At 58.2% G+C, this 18633-nt stretch overlaps 1 long non-coding RNA gene across 2 annotated transcripts; it reads left to right on the top strand.

The window, feature by feature from the left end:
- Positions 1–1007: 1007 nt before the first annotated feature.
- On the top strand, positions 1008–16697 carry LOC144954833 (uncharacterized). 2 transcript variants are annotated; one of them, XR_013641392.1, is made up of 4 exons: positions 1008–1071; positions 2401–2465; positions 7799–8225; positions 16622–16697. It is a non-coding gene; the product is annotated as an uncharacterized LOC144954833 (long non-coding RNA). The 2 variants fall into 2 exon arrangements; XR_013641393.1 differs by having other exon boundaries at positions 1038–1107.
- The last annotated feature ends 1936 nt before the right edge of the window (positions 16698–18633 follow it).

Genomic DNA, 18633 nt, shown 5'->3' with positions numbered 1-18633 from the left:
CGCCATGACTCCATCTTCTGGAAGAGGAGGAATCTTCCGGAAGATTCTTTCGTAATTTTCGATTTAAAGCTTCCGTCTTCTTGGTTCTTTCGTTAAAGTCACGTAGAAGGGAAATAATAAAATAATAAAAATAAAACATAATAAAATATTAAAATGTAATTAAATTGTATAATAATAAAAAACAATTCTTCTTTTCTTGTGTTTTATTTTTATTATTTTATTATTTTCCTTCTACGTGACTTTACCGAAAGAACCAAGAATCATCTTCCGGAAGAGGATGACATCTTCTGTGAGTCCACACTTCATCTTCCGGAAGAGGAAGAATCTTCCGGAAGATTCTTCCGTAAGTCAACAATTTAGTTCTTCCGGAAGAGGAAGATGTGTCTTCCGGAAGATCCCAATTTGTTTTTTTGAGAAGCGGAAGATTCTTCCGGAAGACTACAATCATCTTCCGGAAGAGGAAGACGTCTTCCGTAAGGCCACACTAGATCTTCCGGAAGAGGTAGAATCTTCCGGAAGATCCCACTCTGTTTTTTTGAGAAGCGGAAGATTCTTTCGGAAGTCTACAATCATCTTCCGGAAGAGGAAAGCGTCTTCCGTAAGTCCACACTTCATCTTCCGGAGGAGGAAGATGTCTTCCGGAAGATTCTTCCGTAAGTCAACAATTTAGTTCCCAATTCGTTTTATTGAGAAGCGGAAGATTCTTCCGGAAGTCTACAATCATCTTCCGGAAGAGGAAAACGTCTTCCGTAAGTCCACAATTCATCTTCCGGAAGAGGAAGAATCTTCCGGAAGACATCAACCAGAGCTGCCTGATGTACCACGTGGTGCCGAACTGGAAGCGGCTGAATCGAATCGACAACGTGAAGCACCTAACGGCCCATCGATTCCTCGACATCTACTAAAGCGTGGGAATCGATTCCTCGCGATTCTTCTGACGACGATTCTAACCTGCCCCCACCAGAATAGGTGGGGGAATCGATTGTTAATGTTCGCGTACTTCGATTCGGGAATCGATTCCACGAGCTCCATCGAGCCGCGGGTGACTTCACGTGGAAGGGTGGACTCGAGGTTGGTGGAGCGGTGGGACAGTGGTTAGCGCAGTGGGTGAGTGAGTGGGTGGGTGAGTGGGTGGGTGAGTGAGTGAGTGGGTGGGTGAGTGAGTGAGTGAGTGGGTGGGTGGATTGGTGGGTGGGTTGGTTGGTGGGTGGGTTGGTGGGTGGGTGGGTGAGTAAGTGGGTGGGTGGGTGAGTGAGTGAGTGGGTGGGTGGATTGGTGGGTGGGTTGGTTGGTGGGTGGGTTGGTTGGTGGGTGGGTTGGTTGGTGGGTAGGTGGGTTAGTTGGTGGGTGGGTTGGTGGGTGGGTGAGTGGGTGGGTTGGTGGGTGGGTTGGTTGGTGGGTGAGTGAGTGAGTAAGTGGGTGGGTGGGTGCGTGAGTGGGTGAGTGGGTGGGTGAGTGGGTGAGTGGGTTGGTTGGTGGGTGAGTGGGTGGGTGGGTGCGTGAGTGGGTTGGTGGGTGGGTGAGTGGGTGAGTGAGTGAGTGGGTGGGTGGGTGGGTGGGTTGGTGGGTGAATGAGTGAGTGAGTGGGTGGGTGAGTGGGTGGGTGAGTGGGTGGGTGGGTGGGTGAGTGGGTGGGTGGGTGAGTGGGTGGGTGGGTGAGTGGGTGGGTGGGTGGGTGGGTGGGTGAGTGGGTGGGTGGGTGAGTGGGTGGGTGGGTGAGTGGGTGGGTGGGTGAGTGGGTGGGTGAGTGGGTGGGTGGGTGGGTGAGTGGGTGGGTGGGTGGGTGAGTGGGTGGGTGGGTGAGTGGGTGGGTGGGTGAGTGGGTGGGTGGGTGAGTGGGTGGGTGGGTGAGTGGGTGGGTGGGTGAGTGGGTGAGTGAGTGGGTGAGTGAGTGGGTGAGTGAGTGGGTGAGTGAGTGGGTGAGTGAGTGGGTGAGTGAATGGGTGAGTGAGTGGGTGAGTGAGTGGGTGGGTGAATGGGTGAGTGGGTGGGTGGGTGAGTGGGTGGGTGGGTGGGTGAGTGGGTGAGTGAGTGGGTGAGTGAGTGGGTGAGTGAGTGGGTGAGTGGGTGAGTGAGTGAGTGGGTGGGTGAGTGGGTTGGTTGGTTGGTGTGTGGGTGGGTGGGTTGGTTGGTTGGTGGGTGGGTGGGTGGGTTGGTTGGTGTGTGGGTGTGTGTCTGAAAAATCTCAGGCGTTCGACACTTCACGTGGCAGCCTCAAGGTGCACTTGGCCTGGCACAAGCGTCGTGGTGACGTCACCGCCACTTAGTGGCGAATGGCGGTTGTTGTTGTGTCACTGTGTGTGTCTGTGTGTGTCTGTGTGTGTCTGTGTGTGTCTGTGTGTGTCTGTGTGGGTCTGTGTGTGTCTGTGTGTGTCTGTGTGTGTCTGTGTGTGTCTCCAGGAAACTTCTCCAGGCAACTTGGCAATGGAAATCATCAAATCTCCCAACGACCCAAAACTCTACCGGTGAGGCGTGGTGGGGGAGGTGATCTGAAAACGACTCAACAACTAACCAGTTCTCACGACCACGAACTACCACGAACTAGTACTAACTGCCACGAACTAGTACTGCTAACTAGTACCAATAATTAGTACTAACCACCACTAGCCACTACTACTAACTACTGCTAACTATTACTTCATATATATGTGTGTGTGTGTGTCAGGAGATTGAATCTTCTGCCCTCGGGGCTCCTCCAGAAACAACGAAAAGCCACTTCGTGTGGCCACGTGGAATGTTCGAACGCTCACTGCGGAGGAGGAGAGGCTGCCACTCCTCTGTCGGGAGCTGGACCGGTACCGCCTGGATCTCTGTGGCATTCAGGAGGTCCGGTGGACCGGTTTTGGTGTCTGTGTCTATGGAGGAGAGGCTGCCACTCCTCTGTCGGGAGCTGGACCGGTACCGCCTGGATCTCTGCGGCATTCAGGAGGTCCGGTGGACAGGTTTTGGTGTCTGTGTCTATGGAGGAGAGGCTGCCACTCCTCTGTCGGGAGCTGGACCGGTACCGCCTGGATCTCTGCGGCATTCAGGAGGTCCGGTGGACCGGTTTTGGTGTCTGTGTCTATGGAGGAGAGGCTGCCACTCCTCTGTCGGGAGCTGGACCAGTACCGCCTGGATCTCTGCGGCATTCAGGAGGTCCGGTGGACCGGTTTTGGTGTCTGTGTCTATGGAGGAGAGGCTGCCACTCCTCTGTCGGGAGCTGGACCGGTACCGCCTGGATCTCTGTGGCATTCAGGAGGTCCGGTGGACCGGTTTTGGTGTCTGTGTCTATGGAGGAGAGGCTGCCACTCCTCTGTCGGGAGCTGGACCGGTACCGCCTGGATCTCTGCGGCATTCAGGAGGTCCGGTGGACCGGTTTTGGTGTCTGTGTCTATGGAGGAGAGGCTGCCACTCCTCTGTCGGGAGCTGGACCGGTACCGCCTGGATCTCTGCGGCATTCAGGAGGTCCGGTGGACCGGTTTTGGTGTCTGTGTCTATGGAGGAGAGGCTGCCACTCCTCTGTCGGGAGCTGGACCGGTACCGCCTGGATCTCTGTGGCATTCAGGAGGTCCGGTGGACCGGTTTTGGTGTCTGTGTCTATGGAGGAGAGGCTGCCACTCCTCTGTCGGGAGCTGGACCGGTACCGCCTGGATCTCTGTGGCATTCAGGAGGTCCGGTGGACTGGTTTTGGTGTCTGTGTCTATGGAGGAGAGGCTGCCACTCCTCTGTCGGGAGCTGGACCGGTACCGCCTGGATCTCTGTGGCATTCAGGAGGTCCGGTGGACTGGTTTTGGTGTCTGTGTCTATGGAGGAGAGGCTGCCACTCCTCTGTCGGGAGCTGGAACGGTACCGCCTGGATCTCTGTGGCATTCAGGAGGTCCGGTGGACCGGTTTTGGTGTCTGTGTCTATGGAGGAGAGGCTGCCACTCCTCTGTCGGGAGCTGGACCGGTACCGTCTGGATCTCTGCGGCATTCAGGAGGTCCGGTGGACCGGTTTTGGTGTCTGTGTCTATGGAGGAGAGGCTGCCACTCCTCTGTCGGGAGCTGGACCGGTACCGCCTGGATCTCTGTGGCATTCAGGAGGTCCGGTGGACAGGTTTTGGTGTCTGTGTCTATGGAGGAGAGGCTGTCATTCATCTGTCGGGAGCTGGACCGGTACCGCCTGGGTCTCTGCGGCATTCAGGAGGTCCGGTGGACCGGCTCTGGCTCCTGCCACCATGGGGGGTGGACAGTCCTCTACTCGGGGCAGGAGACTGCCAAACAACAGGGAGTGGCTCTTCTTCTGAACAAAAGAATGAAGGGGGCGTGGGAGCGTGGCGGTGAGGTGTGGGAAGCTGTAAGCCCCAGGCTACTTTGGGCTCGCCTTCCCATCAACCGGAGGCGAGGAGTGGTGGTCGTGGTTACTGATGCCCCCACCGAAGATGAACATCCGTGGAGGGATGCAGGCAAGGCCGATGAGTCAGATGCCTTCTATGACCTCCTGTCACAGGTGCTGGCTAAAGTGGCCACTCGGGACAGAGTCATCCTATTGGGTGACTTCAATGCCCGAGTTGGTCATGATGCTGGCACCTGGTCTGGAGTGATTGGAAGACATGGGCCAGATCAGCTCAATAACAACGGTAGGAGGCTGCTAGATTTGTGTGCAGCCCATGGGCTTGTAATTACCAACACGCTCTTCCGGCATCGGCGCATCCACACAACATCATGGATGCATGCCGGGTCCAAGCAAGAACATCTGCTGGACTACATAGTGACGGACCAGCGGATGCGAGCCCATGTCCTTGACACCAGGACCTACCGTGGAGCTGATCTGCCCACTGACCATCGACTAGTCATCTGAAAGATGCGCCTGCCATTCTTCCACTCCGGTGGTGGGTGTACACCCAGGACCCCATTCAAACCAAAAGTGGCCTGGTCTCAGCTAGCTGATGAAAGTTGCAAGCGAGAATTTCATCATCGCTTGCGGCTGGGGTTGGCATCGTCCCCCACTCCTCCTGACGTCGAGGGTAAATGGGCGAGGTTTAGGACTGTGGCTCATGCAGCTGCAATGGCTGCTTTGGGTATGCGGTCGAGACCTCCCCAGAGACCCTGGCTGACAGAGGAGGTGTTCAGGATGGTTGAGAAAAAGCGACAGGCCCACTCTCATCGGCTACAGCATCCCACGTCAGAGAATGAGGAGGCTTTTACCGCAGCCTTCGCTCGGAGGTTCGGAGAGCCGTGAGGCGCCGCAAGGATGGGTGGTGGTCGCGGGTTGCTGAGGAGACGGAGTCTGCCTCAGTGGCCCGCGATCACAAATCACTATTAAACTCCATCAAAAAAGTAACCTGCAGCGCCACACCTATTACCGTCATTAGGGGAAAGAACGGTGATCCAATCTCCGACACCCCAGGAACAGGTTCGCAGATTTGCTGAGCATTTCTGTGAGGTCCTGGCGGAGGGAAAATCTCTCAGCCAGGAAAACATCGTGGCACAAAGTGGGGATGACCCTGCTGAGGCTGCCGTGCCTCAAATATTGGAGGAGGATGTCATCCCCTGTGAGTGGCTGGCTGAGGTGCCATCTGTAGAGGAAGTACTGAAGGCGATCCAGAGTCTGAGACCAGGAAAGGCACCGGGCAGAGATGATCTCCCAAGCGAAATGCTCAGGGAGGGTGGCGTTTGTGCACAGACTGCCCTATATGACATCATAGCAACAGTCTGGACTACTGGACGGGTTCCGCAGGGTTGGAAGGATGCCCTGGTGGTCCCCCTCTTTAAGAAGGGGGACCGTACCGACTGTAACAACTACAGGGGCATCTCACTCCTCGGTGTGAGGCCGGATAAGGTCCTGGCAAGGATTATTCAACATCGCCTTGCCAGGCACGCTGAGGAGAGGCTTGCGGAGCCCCAATGCGGTTTCAGGAAAGGGCGGTCCTGCACAGATGCCATGTTTTCTGTCCGTCTGCTACAGCAGAGGTGTAGGGAATTCCAACAAGACCTACATCTCTGCTTTATTGACCTGGTCAAGGCCTATGATACCATCAGTAGGCCTGGGCTCTGGGTTGTTCTTCGTGCTTTCGGAGTCTCTGACCCTCTGCTCACGATCATGAAGGACCTTCATGGTGGTGAGCGGGCCCGGGTAAAACTACGTGGCCGGGAGTCGGAGCCTTTCCCTGTACACCTTGGGGTGCGACAGGGATTGTGTGTCTCTGTGTGTGTGTCACTGTGTGTGTCACTGTGTGTGTGTCACTGTGTGTGTGTGTCTCTGTGTGTGTCACTGTGTGTGTCACTGTGTGTGTCACTGTGTGTGTGTCACTGTGTGTGTGTGTCACTGTGTGTGTGTGTCTCTGTGTGTGTCACTGTGTGTGTCACTGTGTGTGTGTCACTGTGTGTGTGTGTCACTGTGTGTGTGTGTCACTGTGTGTGTCACTGTGTGTGTGTGTGTTACTGTATGTGTCACTGTGTGTTTGTCTCTGTGTGTGTGTGTCACTGTATGTGTGTCACTGTGTGTGTCACTGTGTGTGTGTGTCACTGTGTGTATCTGTGTGTGTCACTGTGTCACTGTGTGTGTGACTGTGTGTGTGTCTCTGTGTGTGTCACTGTGTCACTGTGTGTGTGTCTCTGTGTGTGTCTCTGTGTGTGTGTCTCTGTGTCTGTCACTGTGTGTGTGTCTCTGTGTGTGTCTGTGTGTGTGTCTGTGTGTGTGTCTCTGTGTGTGTCACTGTGTGTGTCTCTGTGTGTGTCTGTGTGTGTGTCTCTGTGTGTGTCTGTGTGTGTGTCACTGTGTGTGTCTCTGTGTGTGTGTGTGTGTCACTGTGTGTCTCTGTGTGTGTCACTGTGTCACTGTGTGTGTGTCACTGTGTGTCTCTGTGTGTGTCTCTGTGTGTGTCACTGTGTGTCTCTGTGTGTGTCTGTGTGTGTGTGTGTCACTGTGTGTCTCTGTGTGTGTCACTGTGTGTGTCTCTGTGTGTGTCATTGTGTGTGTGTCTCTGTGTGTGTCTCTGTGTGTGTCTGTGTGTGTGTCTGTGTGTGTCACTGTGTGTCTCTGTGTGTGTCACTGTGTGTGTCTCTGTGTGTGTCTCTGTGTGTGTCACTGTGTGTCACTGTGTGTGTCTCTGTGTGTGTCTGTGTGTGTGTGTGTCTCTGTGTCACTGTGTGTGTCACTGTGTGTCTCTGTGTGTGTCTGTGTGTGTGTCTGTGTGTGTGTCTGTGTGTGTGTCTGTGTGTGTGTCTCTGTGTGTGTCTGTGTGTGTGTCACTGTGTGTGTCTGTGTGTGTGTCTCTGTGTGTGTCTGTGTGTGTGTCTGTGTGTGCGTCTCTGTGTGTGTCTGTGTGTGTGTCACTGTGTGTGTCTCTGTGTGTGTCTGTGTGTGTGTCACTGTGTGTCTCTGTGTGTCTCTGTGTGTGTCTCTGTGTCACTGTGTGTGACTGTGTGTGTGTCTCTGTGTGTGTCACTGTGTGTCTCTGTGTGTGTCTGTGTGTGTGTGTGTGTCACTGTGTGTCTCTGTGTGTGTGTGTGTCTCTGTGTGTGTGTCTGTGTGTGTGTGTGTCACTGTGTGTCTCTGTGTGTGTCTGTGTGTGTGTGTGTCTCTGTGTGTGTGTCTGTGTGTGTGTGTGTCACTGTGTGTCTCTGTGTGTGTCTCTGTGTGTGTGTGTGTCACTGTGTGTCTCTGTGTGTGTCTGTGTGTGTGTGTGTCTCTGTGTGTGTGTCTGTGTGTGTGTGTGTCACTGTGTGTCTCTGTGTGTGTCTGTGTGTGTGTGTGTCTCTGTGTGTGTGTCTGTGTGTGTGTGTGTCACTGTGTGTCTCTGTGTGTGTCTCTGTGTGTCACCGTGTGTGTCTCTAGGGTGGTGACTCTCACCAACGGCCTGCGAGCTTTGCTGGTGAGCGACGTCTCCCGCTGTGACGTCCACCCCCAGCTCGACCCTTCGACCACATCACAACATCACCACCATCACCACCATCACCACGCTGATGGTGATGGTGGTGGTGATGGTGGTGGCGGTGATGGTGATGGCGGTGATGAAGATGAGTGGACAGACATTGATGATGATGACGATGATAGCGATGGCGATAGCGATGGTGATACCGGCGAAGATGATGATGATGATGATGGTGATGATGGCGATGATGGCGATGATGGCGATGATGGCGATGATGGCGATGATGGCGGTGATGGCGGTGATGGCGATGATGGCGATGATGGCGGTGATGGCGATGATGGCGGTGATGGCCCTAAGAGGCGAAAGAAATCATTCCATTCGGAGAAGTTGGTAAGGGAAAGTTTTGACTTCTCGCGGATTTCCCCGTGTCTCTCTCTCTCCCCGTGTCTCTCTCTCTCCCCGTGTCTCTCTCTCTCCCCGTGTCTCTCTCTCTCACCCCGTGTCTCTCTCTCTCCCCGTGTGTCTCTCTCTCCCCGTGTCTCTCTCTCTCCCCGTGTCTCTCTCTCTCCCCGTGTCTCTCTCTCTCACCCCGTGTCTCTCTCTCTCCCCGTGTGTCTCTCTCTCCCCGTGTCTCTCACCCCGTGTGTCTCTCTCTCCCCGTGTCTCTCTCCCCGTGTCTCTCTCCCCGTGTCTCTCTCCCCGTGTCTCTCTCCCCGTGTCTCTCTCCCCGTGTGTCTCTCTCTCCCCGTGTCTCTCTCCCCGTGTCTCTCTCCCCGTGTCTCTCTCCCCGTGTCTCTCTCCCCGTGTCTCTCTCTCCGTGTCTCTCTCTCTCCCCGTGTCTCTCTCCCCGTGTCTCCCCGTGTCTCCCCGTGTCTCTCTTTTTCTCCGTGTCTCTCTCCCCGTGTCTCCCCGTGTCTCCCCGTGTCTCCCCGTGTCTCCCCGTGTCTCTCTCCCCGTGTCTCTCTCTCCCCGTGTCTCTCCCCGTGTCTCTCACCCCGTGTGTCTCTCTCTCCCCGTGTCTCTCTCCCCGTGTCTCTCTCTCCGTGTCTCTCTCCCCGTGTCTCTCTTTTTCTCCGTGTCTCTCTCCCCGTGTCTCACCGTGTCTCCCCGTGTCTCACCGTGTCTCCCCGTGTCTCCCCGTGTCTCCCCGTGTCTCCCCGTGTCTCTCTCCCCGTGTCTCTCTCTCCCCGTGTCTCTCCCCGTGTCTCTCACCCGTGTGTCTCTCTCTCCCCGTGTCTCTCTCCCCGTGTCTCTCTCCCCGTGTCTCTCTCCCCGTGTCTCTCTCCCCGTGTCTCTCTCCCCGTGTCTCTCTCTCCGTGTCTCTCTCTCTCCCCGTGTCTCTCTCTCCCCGTGTCTCTCTCCCCGTGTCTCACCGTGTCTCCCCGTGTCTCCCCGTGTCTCCCCGTGTCTCTCTCCCCGTGTCTCTCTCTCCCCGTGTCTCTCCCCGTGTCTCTCACCCCGTGTGTCTCTCTCTCCCCGTGTCTCTCTCCCCGTGTCTCCCCGTGTCTCTCTCCCCGTGTCTCCCCGTGTCTCTCTTTTTCTCCGTGTCTCTCTCCCCGTGTCTCCCCGTGTCTCTCTCTCTCCGTGTCTCTCTCCCCGTGTCTCACCGTCTCTCCCCGTGTCTCTCTCTCTCCATGTCTCTCTCCCCGTCTCTCCCCGTGTCTCTCTCTCTCCCCGTGTCTCTCTCCCAGTGTCTCCCCGTGTCTCCCCGTGTCTCTCTCTCTCTCCGTGTCTCTCTCCCCGTGTCTCACCGTGTCTCCCCGTGTCTCTCTCTCTCTCCGTGTCTCTCTCCCCGTGTCTCCCCGTGTCTCTCTCTCCCCGTGTCTCTCTCCCCGTGTCTCCCCGTGTCTCTCTCTCCCAGTGTCTCTCTCCCCGTGTCTCCCCGTGTCTCTCTCTCTCTCCGTGTCTCTCTCTCCGTGTCTCCCCGTGTCTCACCGTGTCTCCCCGTGTCTCTCTCTCCCCGTGTCTCTCTCCCCGTGTCTCTCTCTCTCCCCGTGTCTCTCTCCCCGTGTCTCCCCGTGTCTCTCTCTCCCAGTGTCTCTCTCCCCGTGTCTCCCCGTGTCTCTCTCTCTCTCCGTGTCTCTCTCCCCGTGTCTCCCCGTGTCTCACCGTGTCTCCCCGTGTCTCTCTCTCCCCGTGTCTCTCTCCCCGTGTCTCCCCGTGTCTCTCTCTCTCCTCGTGTCTTTTTCTCTCCCCGTGTCTCTCTCTCTCCCCGTGTCTCTCTCTCTCTCCGTGTCTCTCTCCCCGTGTCTCCCCGTGTCTCTCTCTCCTCGTGTCTCTCTCTCTCCTCGTGTCTCTCTCTCTCCCCGTGTCTCTCTCCCAGTGTCTCCCCGTGTCTCTCTCTCTCTCCGTGTCTCTCTCCCCGTGTCTCTCTCTCTCCCCGTGTCTCTCTCTCTCCCCGTGTCTCTCTCCCCGTGTCTCTCTCTCTCCCCGTGTCTCTCTCTCTCCCCGTGTCTCTCTCCCCGTGTCTCCCCGTGTCTCTCTCTCTCCTCGTGTCTCTCTCTCTCCTCGTGTCTCTCTCTCTCCCCGTGTCTCTCTCCCAGTGTCTCCCCGTGTCTCTCTCTCTCCCCGTGTCTCTCTCTCTCCCCGTGTCTCTCTCCCCGTGTCTCCCCGTGTCTCTCTCTCCTCGTGTCTCTCTCTCTCCTCGTGTCTCTCTCTCTCCTCGTGTCTCTCTCCCAGTGTCTCCTCGTGTCTCTCTCTCTCCCCGTGTCTATCTCCCAGTGTCTCCCCGTGTCTCTCTCTCTCCCCGTGTCTCTCTCTCTCCCCGTGTCTCTCTCTCCCCGTGTCTCTCTCCCCGTGTCTCTCTCCCCGTGTCTCTCCGTGTCTCTCTCTCTCCGTGTCTCTCTCTCTCCGTGTCTCTCTCCCCGTGTCTCTCTCCCCGTGTCTCTCTCCCCGTGTCTCTCCGTGTCTCTCTCTCCCCGTGTCTCTCTCCCCGTGTCTCTCTCCCCGTGTCTCTCTCCCCGTGTCTCTCTCCCCGTGTCTCTCCGTGTCTCTCTCTCTCCGTGTCTCTCTCTCTCTCCGTGTCTCTCTCCCCGTGTCTCCCCGTGTCTCTCTCTCCGTGTCTCCCCGTGTCTCTCTCTCCCCGTGTCTCTCTCTCTCCCCGTGTCTCTCTCTCTCCCCGTGTCTCACCGTGTCTCCCCGTGTCTCCCCGTGTCTCTCCGTGTCTCTCTCCCCGTGTCTCTCTCCCCGTGTCTCTCTCCCCGTGTCTCTCTCCCCGTGTCTCTCCGTGTCTCTCTCTCTCCGTGTCTCTCTCTCTCTCCGTGTCTCTCTCCTCGTGTCTCTTCCCGTGTCTCTCTCCCCGTGTCTCCCCGTGTCTCTCTCTCCGTGTCTCCCCGTGTCTCTCTCTCCCCGTGTCTCTCTCTCTCCCCGTGTCTCTCTCCCCGTGTCTCACAGTGTCTCCCCGTGTCTCCCCGTGTCTCCCCGTGTCTCTCTCCCCGTGTCTCTCTCTCCCCGTGTCTCTCTCCCCGTGTCTCTCTCCCCGTGTCTCTCTCTCTCCCCGTGTCTCTCTCCCCGTGTCTCCCCGTGTCTCTCTCTCCCCGTGTCTCTCTCTCTCCCCGTGTCTCTCTCTCTCCCCGTGTCTCTCTCCCCGTGTCTCCCCGTGTCTCTCTCTCTCCCCGTGTCTCTCTCTCTCCCCGTGTCTCTCTCCCCGTGTCTCCCCGTGTCTCTCTCTCCTCGTGTCTCTCTCTCTCCCCGTGTCTCTCTCTCTCCCCGTGTCTCTCTCCCCGTGTCTCCCCGTGTCTCTCTCTCTCCCCGTGTCTCTCTCTCTCCCCGTCTCTCTCTCCCCGTGTCTCTCTTTTTCTCCGTGTCTCTCTCCCCGTGTCTCACCGTGTCTCCCCGTGTCTCACCGTGTCTCCCCGTGTCTCCCCGTGTCTCCCCGTGTCTCTCTCCCCGTGTCTCTCTCTCCCCGTGTCTCTCCCCGTGTCTCTCACCCCGTGTGTCTCTCTCTCCCCGTGTCTCTCTCCCCGTGTCTTTCTCCCCGTGTCTCTCTCCCCGTGTCTCTCTCCCCGTGTCTCTCTCCCCGTGTCTCTCTCTCCGTGTCTCTCTCTCTCCCCGTGTCTCTCTCTCCCCGTGTCTCTCTCCCCGTGTCTCACCGTGTCTCCCCGTGTCTCCCCGTGTCTCCCCGTGTCTCTCTCCCCGTGTCTCTCTCTCCCCGTGTCTCTCCCCGTGTCTCTCACCCCGTGTGTCTCTCTCTCCCCGTGTCTCTCTCCCCGTGTCTCTCTCCCCGTGTCTCCCCGTGTCTCTCTCCCCGTGTCTCCCCGTGTCTCTCTTTTTCTCCGTGTCTCTCTCCCCGTGTCTCCCCGTGTCTCTCTCTCTCCGTGTCTCTCTCCCCGTGTCTCACCGTCTCTCCCCGTGTCTCTCTCTCTCCATGTCTCTCTCCCCGTCTCTCCCCGTGTCTCTCTCTCTCCCCGTGTCTCTCTCCCAGTGTCTCCCCGTGTCTCTCTCTCTCTCCGTGTCTCTCTCCCCGTGTCTCACCGTGTCTCCCCGTGTCTCTCTCTCTCTCCGTGTCTCTCTCTCTCCCCGTGTCTCTCTCCCAGTGTCTCCCCGTGTCTCTCTCTCTCTCCGTGTCTCTCTCCCCGTGTCTCACCGTGTCTCCCCGTGTCTCTCTCTCTCTCCATGTCTCTCTCCCCGTGTCTCCCCGTGACTCTCTCTCCCCGTGTCTCTCTCCCCGTGTCTCCCCGTGTCTCTCTCTCTCCCCGTGTCTCTCTCCCAGTGTCTCCCCGTGTCTCTCTCTCTCTCCGTGTCTCTCTCCCCGTGTCTCACCGTGTCTCCCCGTGTCTCTCTCTCTTTCCGTGTCTCTCTCCCCGTGTCTCCCCGTGTCTCTCTCTCCCAGTGTCTCTCTCCCCGTGTCTCCCCGTGTCTCTCTCTCTCTCCGTGTCTCTCTCCCCGTGTCTCCCCGTGTCTCACCGTGTCTCCCCGTGTCTCTCTCTCCCCGTGTCTCTCTCCCCGTGTCTCTCTCTCTCCCAGTGTCTCTCTCCCCGTGTCTCCCCGTGTCTCTCTCTCCCAGTGTCTCTCTCCCCGTGTCTCCCCGTGTCTCTCTCTCTCTCCGTGTCTCTCTCCCCGTGTCTCCCCGTGTCTCACCGTGTCTCACCGTGTCTCCCCGTGTCTCTCTCTCCCCGTGTCTCTCTCCCCGTGTCTCCCCGTGTCTCTCTCTCTCCTCGTGTCTTTTTCTCTCCCCGTGTCTCTCTCTCTCCCCGTGTCTCTCTCTCTCTCCGTGTCTCTCTCCCCGTGTCTCCCCGTGTCTCTCTCTCCTCGTGTCTCTCTCTCTCCTCGTGTCTCTCTCTCTCCCCGTGTCTCTCTCCCAGTGTCTCCCCGTGTCTCTCTCTCTCTCCGTGTCTCTCTCCCCGTGTCTCCCCGTGTCTCTCTCTCTCCCCGTGTCTCTCTCTCTCCCCGTGTCTCTCTCCCCGTGTCTCTCTCTCTCCCCGTGTCTCTCTCTCTCCCCGTGTCTCTCTCCCCGTGTATCCCCGTGTCTCTCTCTCCTCGTGTCTCTCTCTCTCCCCGTGTCTCTCTCCCCGTGTCTCTCTCTCTCTCCCCGTGTCTCTCTCTCTCCCCGTGTCTCTCTCCCCGTGTCTCCCCGTGTCTCTCTCTCTCCCCGTGTCTCTCTCCCCGTGTCTCCCCGTGTCTCTCTCCTCGTGTCTCTCTCTCTCCTCGTGTCTCTCTCTCTCCTCGTGTCTCTCTCTCTCCCCGTGTCTCTCTCTCTCCCCGTGTCTCTCTCTCTCCCCGTGTCTCTCTCTCCCCGTGTCTCTCTCCCCGTGTCTCTCTCCCCGTGTCTCTCCGTGTCTCTCTCTCTCCGTGTCTCTCTCTCCCCGTGTCTCTCTCCCCGTGTCTCTCTCCCCGTGTCTCTCCGTGTCTCTCTCTCCCCGTGTCTCTCTCCCCGTGTCTCTCTCCCCGTGTCTCTCTCCCCGTGTCTCTCTCCCCGTGTCTCTCCGTGTCTCTCTCCCCGTGTCTCTCTCCCCGTGTCTCTCTCCCCGTGTCTCTCTCCCCGTGTCTCTCCGTGTCTCTCTCTCTCCGTGTCTCTCTCTCTCCGTGTCTCTCTCCCCGTGTCTCTCTCTCCCCGTGTCTCTCTCTCCCCGTGTCTCTCTCCCCGTGTCTCTCTCCCCGTGTCTCTCTCCCCGTGTCTCTCTCCCCGTGTCTCTCCGTGTCTCTCTCTCCCCGTGTCTCTCTCCCCGTGTCTCTCTCCCCGTGTCTCTCTCCCCGTGTCTCTCTCCCCGTGTCTCTCCGTGTCTCTCTCTCTCCGTGTCTCTCTCTCTCTCCGTGTCTCTCTCCTCGTGTCTCTTCCCGTGTCTCTCTCCCCGTGTCTCCCCGTGTCTCTCTCCCCGTGTCTCTCTCAACGTGTCTCTCTCCCCGTGTCTCTCTCCCCGTGTCTCTCTCCCCGTGTCTCTCTCCCCGTGTCTCTCTCCCCGTGTCTCTCTCCCCGTGTCTCTCTCCCCGTGTCTCTCTCTCTCTCCCCGTGTCTCTCTCTCTCTCCCCGTGTCTCTCTCCCCGTGTCTCTCTCCCCGTGTCTCTCTCCCCGTGTCTCTCTCCCCGTGTCTCTCTCCCCGTGTCTCTCTCTCTCTCCCCGTGTCTCTCTCTCTCCCCGTGTCTCTCTCCCCGTGTCTCACCGTGTCTCCCCGTGTCTCCCCGTGTCTCCCCGTGTCTCCCCGTGTCTCCCCGTGTCTCTCTCCCCGTGTCTCTCTCTCCCCGTGTCTCTCTCCCCGTGTCTCTCTCTCTCCCCGTGTCTCTCTCCCCGTGTCTCCCCGTGTCTCTCTCTCCCCGTGTCTCTCTCTCTCCCCGTGTCTCTCTCTCTCCCCGTGTCTCTCTCCCCGTGTCTCTCCGTGTCTCTCTCTCTCCGTGTCTCTCTCTCTCTCCGTGTCTCTCTCCTCGTGTCTCTTCCCGTGTCTCTCTCCCCGTGTCTCCCCGTGTCTCTCTCCCCGTGTCTCTCTCAACGTGTCTCTCTCCCCGTGTCTCTCTCCCCGTGTCTCTCTCCCCGTGTCTCTCTCCCCGTGTCTCTCTCCCCGTGTCTCTCTCCCCGTGTCTCTCTCCCCGTGTCTCTCTCCCCGTGTCTCTCTCCCCGTGTCTCTCTCTCTCTCCCCGTGTCTCTCTCTCTCTCCCCGTGTCTCTCTCCCCGTGTCTCTCTCCCCGTGTCTCTCTCCCCGTGTCTCTCCGTGTCTCTCTCTCTCCGTGTCTCTCTCTCTCTCCGTGTCTTTCTCCTCGTGTCTCTTCCCGTGTCTCTCTCCCCGTGTCTCCCCGTGTCTCTCTCCCCGTGTCTCTCTCAACGTGTCTCTCTCCCCGTGTCTCTCTCCCCGTGTCTCTCTCCCCGTGTCTCTCTCCCCGTGTCTCTCTCCCCGTGTCTCTCTCCCCGTGTCTCTCTCCCCGTGTCTCTCTCCCCGTGTCTCTCTCCCCGTGTCTCTCTCTCTCTCCCCGTGTCTCTCTCTCTCTCCCCGTGTCTCTCTCCCCGTGTCTCTCTCCCCGTGTCTCTCTCCCCGTGTCTCTCTCCCCGTGTCTCTCTCCCCGTGTCTCTCTCTCTCTCCCCGTGTCTCTCTCTCTCCCCGTGTCTCTCTCCCCGTGTCTCCCCGTGTCTCCCCGTGTCTCTCTCCCCGTGTCTCTCTCCCCGTGTCTCTCTCTCCCCGTGTCTCTCTCCCCGTGTCTCTCTCCCCGTGTCTCTCTCTCTCCCCGTGTCTCTCTCCCCGTGTCTCCCCGTGTCTCTCTCTCCCCGTGTCTCTCTCTCTCCCCGAGTCTCTCTCTCTCCCCGTGTCTCTCTCCCCGTGTCTCCCCGTGTCTCTCTCTCTCCCCGTGTCTCTCTCTCTCCCCGTGTCTCTCTCCCCGTGTCTCCCCGTGTCTCTCTCTCCTCGTGTCTCTCTCTCTCCCCGTGTCTCTCTCTCTCCCCGTGTCTCTCTCCCAGTGTCTCCCCGTGTCTCTCTCTCTCTCCGTGTCTCTCTCCCCGTGTCTCACCGTGTCTCCCCGTGTCTCTCTCTCTCTCCGTGTCTCTCTCCCCGTGTCTCCCCGTGTCTCTCTCCCCGTGTCTCTCTCCCCGTGTCTCTCTCCCTGTGTCTCTCTCCCCGTGTCTCTCTCAACGTGTCTCTCTCCCCGTGTCTCTCTCCCCGTGTCTCTCTCCCCGTGTCTCTCTCCCCGTGTCTCTCTCCCCGTGTCTCTCTCCCCGTGTCTCTCTCCCCGTGTCTCTCTCTCTCTCCCCGTGTCTCTCTCTCTCTCCCCGTGTCTCTCTCCCCGTGTCTCTCTCCCCGTGTCTCTCTCCCCGTGTCTCTCTCCCCGTGTCTCTCTCCCCGTGTCTCTCTCTCTCTCCCCGTGTCTCTCTCTCTCTCCCCGTGTCTCTCTCCCCGTGTCTCCCCGTGTCTCTCTCCCCGTGTCTCTCTCCCCGTGTCTCTCTCCCTGTGTCTCTCTCCCCGTGTCTCTCTCAACGTGTCTCTCTCCCCGTGTCTCTCTCCCCGTGTCTCTCTCCCCGTGTCTCTCTCCCCGTGTCTCTCTCCCCGTGTCTCTCTCCCCGTGTCTCTCTCCCCGTGTCTCTCTCCCCGTGTCTCTCTCTCTCTCCCCGTGTCTCTCTCTCTCTCCCCGTGTCTCTCTCCCCGTGTCTCTCTCCCCGTGTCTCTCTCCCCGTGTCTCTCTCCCCGTGTCTCTCTCCCCGTGTCTCTTTCTCTCTCCCCGTGTCTCTCTCTCTCTCCCCGTGTCTCTCTCCCAGTGTTTTCCTGTTCGTGTTTTTGTTTTTTGGTTGTTGCGGTTGCACCCGATTCAAGAGCCGAATGGTTCACCGGGCTCTACACCAAATACATGAACTTTGAACTTTGTGGCTGCAGGGTGCAGCTGCTCTCTGTGTGCAAGTTGGCAGCTTCAGTGATCCAGAAAATATTCCAGGACTTGCTCACTTCCTAGAACACAGTGAGCCACTCACTCACCCACTCAGTCACTCCCCACTCACTCACTCAGCCACTCACCCACTCAGTCAGTCACACACTCAGCCACTCACTCACTCAGCCACTCACTCAGCCACTCACTCAGCCACTCACCCACTCACTCACTCACTCACCCAGCCACTCACACACTCAGTCACTCACCCACTCACCCACTCACTCACTCAGCCACTCACTCAGCCACTCACCCACTCACTCACTCACCCAGCCACTCACACACTCAGTCAGTCACACACTCAGCCACTCACTCACTCAGCCACTCACTCAGCCACTCACCCACTCACTCACTCACCCAGCCACTCACACACTCAGTCACTCACACACTCAGTCACTCACACACTCAGTCACTCACACACTCAGCCACTCACTCAGCCACTCACCCACTCACTCACTCACCCAGCCACTCACACACTCAGTCACTCACACACTCAGTCACTCACACACTCAGCCACTCACTCACTCAGCCACTCACTCAGCCACTCACCCACTCACTCACTCACCCAGCCACTCACACACTCAGTCACTCACACACTCAGTCACTCACACACTCAGCCACTCACTCAGCCACTCACCCACTCAGTCAGTCACACACTCAGTCACTCACACACTCAGCCACTCACACACTCAGTCACTCACCCACTCACCCACTCACTCACTCACCCACTCACTCAGCCACTCACTCAGCCACTCACCCACTCACTCACTCAGCCACTCACTCAGCCACTCACACACTCAGTCACTCACTCACTCAGCCACTCACCCACTCACCCACTCACTCACTCAGCCACTCACTCAGCCACTCACACACTCAGTCAGTCACACACTCAGCCACTCACTCAGCCACTCACCCACTCACTCACTCACTCAGCCACTCACCCACTCACTCACTCACCCAGCCACTCACACACTCAGTCACCCACTCACTCACCCACTCACTCACTCAGCCACTCACTCAGCCACTCACCCACTCACTCACCCAGCCACTCACACACTCAGTCACTCACACACTCAGTCACTCACACACTCAGCCACTCACTCACTCAGGCACTCACTCACTCAGCCACTCACTCACTCAACCATTCACACACTCACACACTCACTCACCACTCACCACTCAACCACTCACTCACCACTCACTCACTCACCCACTCACCCACCCACCCACTCACTCACTCACTCACTCACCCACCCACTCACTCACTCACCCACTCACCCACTCACTCACCCACCCACCCACTCACTCACTCACTCACCCACTCACCCACCCACCCACCCACCCACTCACCCACTCACTCACCACTCACTCACTCACCCACTCACTCACTCACCCACCCACCCACTCACCCACCCACCCACCCACCCACTCACCCACCCACCCACCCACTCACCCACCCACCCACCCACTCACCCACTCACTCACCACTCACTCACTCACTCACTCACTCACCACACTCACTCACCCACCCACCAACCCACCCACTCACTCACCCACCCACCCACTCACCCACCCACCCACCCACCCACCCACTCACTCACCACTCACTCACCCACCCACCCACTCACTCACTCACCCACCCACTCACTCACTCACTCACCCACCCACCCACCCACTCACCCACCCACCCACTCACCCACCCACCCACTCACCCACTCACTCACTCACCCACCCACTCACTCACCCACTCACTCACCCACTCACCCACCCACCCACTCACTCACTCACTCACCCACTCACTCACTCAGCCACTCACTCAGCCACTCACTCACTCACTCAGCCACTCACTCAGCCACTCACCCACTCACTCACTCAGCCACTCACTCAGCCACTCACCCACTCAGTCAGTCACTCACCCAGCCACTCACACACTCAGTCACTCACCCACTCACCCACTCACTCA

This window comes from Lampetra fluviatilis, unplaced genomic scaffold (genome assembly GCF_964198595.1).
Source record: "Lampetra fluviatilis unplaced genomic scaffold, kcLamFluv1.1 SCAFFOLD_883, whole genome shotgun sequence".
NCBI lineage: Eukaryota > Metazoa > Chordata > Hyperoartia > Petromyzontiformes > Petromyzontidae > Lampetra > Lampetra fluviatilis.
Note: the sequence above shows the minus strand (reverse complement) of the source record. Positions and strands in the feature narration are given on the sequence as shown.